The following is a 5,824-nucleotide window of genomic DNA, read 5'->3' as shown; positions in this document are numbered from 1 at the left end:
AAGCAGCTTGTGCTACACCACAGGGAACAACCACAAAATAGATGCCACGACCAGGTAAGATGCATGCGGTTATAGTAACTCAACGCAAAATACGTCCGAAGTCGACTGACATGAGGCATACCTCAGGTGACGATACAAAGAGGGGTCAAGGCCTGGCAAAGCTCCCAATGATTGGAGTGATCAGTTCGAGGGGCCAACGATGAGGGGAACATCCTTCGTCCTGCAGCATCCACACGGTTGATGAAAGCCAGTGGATTCGACACAGTCAAGGAAATTGCTAATACAAGACAATGGCTATTCCTATAACAAATGTGAACTCTCTCCGAGTAGAGGAGCAGTCGAAGTGATCACTGAGCGAGATAATAATACTGAAAAAATAAAGGGGTAAGCAAATGCAAACCGTGGACCCGTCGGGTTAGGTGAGATCAACCTAATCACTCACGGCAAGTAGGGATGTCAGTTAAGCTGGGGCACACTCCGAGGCACACTTTAGGACTGACACTCGGGGAGGGGGGAGTTGCTCGCCCTCTTTAAGTAGTAAGGGCACCAGAATCGGCGTCCTTAGTGAACCAAGATGAAGTCGAGCTGCCAGCAACCGCCCGAAACTGGTCAATCCTGCAGTCTAAAGGTGGGAGGACCGTGTCCTGAGTCAACTGGAAACAAGCTGACTAGGTCAAACGAGCCAGTTGACTGCTCACTGGCATCGACTTGACTGTAATTTTGTCAACACACGCGTGGTCTAATAGACGTCGGTGTCAAGAGCAGTCAAGCATAGTCTACCGAGGGTTAGAAGCAGCAGTTGGTTGTGCCAGATGCCGGTTGAAGATGCACCGACTATTGATGGAGTGGTCAGCGGTGGGAACACAACGACTATGCACTTTCACCTGGTAGAGTTGGAGAATTGAGCTAGGCGGGGCGGCTTAGGGAGTGACTCAACACATTGTGGAGCTTCAAGAGGCACATGGGGTGCAATAGGATTGTGGCTGTACCAGGGTAGACCACACTAGCAATAGTGTCAACGCACCCGAGGCCTGGGTGCTGGGATCGCGTCCGTGTAGAGCCTGGGTTGACAGCTATTCTCCTCTACACCTACCCAAGTAAGGGACCGAGAAGTTGAATCATTGTCTGGGTAACCCACGTGGTTTCTGGGATGGTGATAGCAGTCAACGCTATCGTCCGTCGGTGAGGACTTCACGCGTACAACATAGGGAGGTTAAAGATGTTCCCATTGACAGATGGGACCAGTCGAGGCCTGACTGGAGGCGGCGGATGATCAGGCAATTAGGGTGGCTCTAGCAGACGCTCCTGCTGAAGCTGATAAACTCGATTTTAAGTTGATTTTACTAGTTATTTATCAGTTGATGTGTGTGAGGATTGAGCTTATACAACAAATTTATAACCTCACAGCTTAGGGCGAGTGAGGGTTGATCCACACGGAGACAGTAAAGGAAGTAGATAATTTCTTTCCAGCAAATCAGTCTATTTAATGTTCTAACTCTCAGTGTTAATCTCTGTAAAGAATTCTTCAGTCAAATTACAGAGATACTTTCCAGATATTGATTCAACTAATTATTTAGTTAGATTGTTTCTAGTTAGGTTTATAAATAGCGTTCTTAAGGACTAGAATGGGCAGAACTGTCAGCAAGAATTTTCTTGTTGACGGTACTGCTTTTGTTCTTTGGGGCAAAAGAACAAACACCCTGCACATAGGCGGCGCCCAGTGTGCAGGGGTGTTCTCGCTCGCGGCAGCAGCTGCGCGCGGGAGTGGCCTGCGCGCGGCTGTGACTGCGCGCGGGCTTGTCCTGCGCACGGCTATTGCTGCGCGCTGGCGCAGCCTGCGCGCGGGCGTAGCTTGTGCGCGGGATCCCTGCGCACGATGCTGCTCGCGCGTGGGGTTCTCACGCACGGGCGGCTATGTGCAGGTCGATCCAGCGCACAGAAACCTTGGCCGCCCCCGCTATGCTCTTCATGCCTGAACGAAACTTGAGAGAATGCTATGTAGAGAATAGATTGAGCATTGTGGGTTGAAATGAGAATGAAATCAAACACCTAAGAGGGAAAAGAAAATGAACTCTAAACGACAAGAAAATCTTCGAATTAAAAACCAAACAACTCTGATTGGGAAATGCTGAAGAACCTTACAGGATTCTTCAGCCCCAACTGAGATTGTCTAAGAGGGAGAGGAGTACAAACTGAACCGACGCAATCACACCGACTTCGTGTCAGCCCGTGTCTGGCGAGTCGACGATCTTCTTGAGCAGGTATGCCTCAGTTTGCTCTCTCCCAGCTCCAATGCTCATCAGCCTTGGAGGGTCTGCAGAAAACCTTCTTCTCCAAGCCCTAGCTTCCTTAGAGAAAATTCTGGACAACCCAAAGTGAACTCTCAAGAGAGTATTTATAGGTTTCTCTTAACACATGCCGAGGGGCATTTTTTGAATTTTCTTCTTCTTTGAGATTTCGCCAGCTCCTGTTGATCCTTGACGTCCTCCTTGGTTGTCATAACCTGTTTCTGAACTTACTAACCAAAAAATGTCAAATATAGTCCACCTGATTCGAAGAATCAAGTGGGGTTAGTAATTTTATGAAATAATGCATATGCATGACAACTCACATGAATTAACTAGATATTCTTGATGCTTTAATACTTAAAAGTCTAAATATTTGATGACTTATTGGGAGTTATTAAACACCCCCCAACTTAGATCATTACTAGTCCCTTAGTAATGAAATGCAAGTGAGAATAAATGATGATCTCTAGTTGACTTTCGACTTTTGATAACTTTGACTCATGCTCGTTTCAAGGAGTGTCTTCACCAATTGAACTTGATCAACTTAGGAGAAAACTTAGGATCTATTTCAGCCCGTCTACCTCAACTAAGTGCACTTCTGATTTACGGAGTACATATAGTAAATACATAGTATATGGAGTAAGGTTGAGTCAACACCCCAAGCGCACTACTGAACGAGGCGTAGAGAGCGGTGCTAGTGCTAGCTCAATACTATGGCTATAGTAGCATCGGCTCAAACACATGGGAGACAGCTTTTCCACCTTTATTTTCACTAACATTTGCTGCTTGTTGGTCATGTTTGATGACAATCAACTTTGGTTGCTTACGATGCAAGCTTATGCTTGTTTTGCGCAGTGCAGCTTTCACTTTGCATTTTGGTGGCGCTTATCCACTACCCATGTACCGTCCTTAGTAGACCGGCAGCTTATTCCCCCGAAGAAGTTTTGTATCCCTCTTGATTCAGGGAGCTTCACTCACGTCATAATAATATTGCCAATGAACCAACACTAACCCTACTCTCCACTAAAGCTAAAAATTTCGTGCATGTAAGTGCTAACTCAACCCGAGGTGGATGGCCAGATGAGAAAAATATGGTGATAAGATATGCGAGTGTGAATAGTAGGATCATTGTGCACCTAGCTAGGCCTATTTCACCTAGGATTCCCTAATTGACCACTCTTTCAGTTCTACACCTTTGAACAGAGCGTAATTATCATGCGTATCATTGTACAAGCATCTTCTAGGATTATCAAATATCCATGGTGTGGTGGATGCAAAATGAAAAAAAAATTTCATGGATGATAGAGTAGGTATGCATGCGACTCTAATTCCCCCCGTCCCCCCAGAAAAAAGACATGTTCCTACATGATAGGAAGTAAATAAGAGTAAGGGGAAATGGAGATCAAACCATGGAATGTAGAGCGGCTACCGGCATTCGAGTTGTCCATTTACGGTGTAGGTGAGCTTGGATAGGACTGGCTGCACATGAAGGCGCAAACAAAAACGAAGGAAACAAAAACAGAACCAAATAACAAACAGAGAGAGTAAGAAAGGAAACAAAAATACGAGTCAGATCATGCTGCTACCATGCGGTGGTTTCTCTAAAGTGATATTCATGGGGCTTTGTAGATCTTCCTCTTCTAAATAAGGTTTGAGCCGTTGCCCATTAACAGTGAAATGCTTTTGAGATGTAGGATCTAAGATTGTGACCGCACCGTTCTCAAACACTTGTTGGACAATAAAGGGGCCATCCCATCTAGTTTTCAATTTCCCTGGCAAAAGTTTCAACCTAGAGTTGTAAAGCCATACTTTCTAGTTTTCTACAAAGACTCTTCTCCTTAAGCTTTTATCATGAAACGTTTTCATTTTGTCCTTGTAAATTCTCGAATTTTCATAAGCCTCATTTCGTAATTCTTCCAATTCATTCAACTGAAGAAGTCTATGTTTGCCGGCTTTATCTAGTTCCAGATTGAGCTTTCTAATAGCCCAAAGGGCTTTGTGTTCTAGCTCAAGAGGTAGGTGGCATGCCTTCCCAAAAACAAGTCGAAATGGGGACATGCCTAGAGGGGTTTTGTAGGCTGTCCTATAGGCCCATAATGCCTCGTCTAGCTTCCTAGACCAATCTTTACCATCAGGACGCACTATTTTTCTCAAGATTTTCTTGACTTCTCTATTTCACAATTCAACTTGGCCATTGGCTTGAGGGTGATAGGGGGTAGTGACTCGATGGTGGACACCAAACTTCTTAAGGAGGTTCCTAAAGTTGTAATTTGTAAAATGGGAACCTCCATCGCTAATGATGGCTCGTGGGCATCCATATCTATAGAAAATATTTTTCTCAATAAAATTGGTCACTACCTTACTGTCATTGGTTTTGGAGGGAATTGCTTCTACCCATTTGGAGACATAATCGACAGCCATCAAGATATACTCATATCCATGAGAGTTAGGAAAAGGACCCATAAAATCAATTCCCCATAGATCAAAAATTTCTACTTCTAGGATGGGTTGTAAGGGCATTCTATCCTTCTTGATGGAGGCTTGGCATGCTAAACAGGTATTGTAAAATTTTTGGGCGTCTTGAAATAAGGTAGGCCAAAAGAAACCCGATTTGACAATTTTATGTGCTGTTACCTTCGCTGAGTAGTGTCCTCCTCCGGGCTTTGCATGACAGAATTCCAGAATACTTCGTTGCTCGTTCTCGGGGACGCACCGCCTCAAGACTTGGTCTTGCCCTTGGTGAAACAGCTCCGGATCTTCCTAGAAATAAAATCTTGCATCTTTCAGCAGCTTCTTTCTCTCGTGGGATGTCCAACCTGTAGGAATTTTTCCTGCAACAAGAAAATTGACAATATGCGCGTACCAAGGAACCAATGTTCCTTGTGCGGTTAGGACGTGTTCATCAGGAAATGCATCATTTATTAGTTCAGGTTGGGTGCCTATGATTCGGAAGAGGTGATCGGCTACTACATTCTCACACCCTCTCTTATCCTTGATTTCCAAATCAAACTCCTGTAATAAAAGCACCCATCTAATAAGCCTAGGTTTGGCCTCCTTCTTTGTTAACAAATATCTAATAGCTGCATGATCAGAAAAAACAGTAATCTTACTACCTTGTAAATAAGACCTAAACTTTTCTAATGTAAAAATAATAACTAACAGCTCCTTCTCAGTGGTGGTATAATTCAGTTGTGCGTCGACTAAGGTTCTGCTGGCGTAGTAGATGACCACGGGTTTCTTGTCAATTCGTTGACCTAACACTTCACCTACTGCAAAATCAGAAGCATCGCACATTAGTTCAAAAGGAAGGGTCCAATCGGGCCCTTGCAAGATAGGTGCATTTACTAAAGCTTCTTTCAATTTATCAAATGCATTTTTAGCTTCTAGTGTTAGTTCAAAATCATTGTTCTTAGACGATAAAAGATTTGTGAGAGGTTTATAAATTTTAGCAAAGTCGAGAATAAAACGTCAATAGAAACCCGCATGGCCGAGGAAACCCCTAAGGGTTTTTAGGTTGGTTGGAGGTGGAAGGCCCT

The sequence above is a fragment of the Wolffia australiana genome, chromosome 18 (assembly GCF_029677425.1).
Source record: "Wolffia australiana isolate 7733 chromosome 18, ASM2967742v1".
NCBI classification, from domain to species: domain Eukaryota; kingdom Viridiplantae; phylum Streptophyta; class Magnoliopsida; order Alismatales; family Araceae; genus Wolffia; species Wolffia australiana.
The sequence above is the reverse complement of the archived record's forward strand: the minus strand, read 5'-3'. Positions refer to the sequence as shown.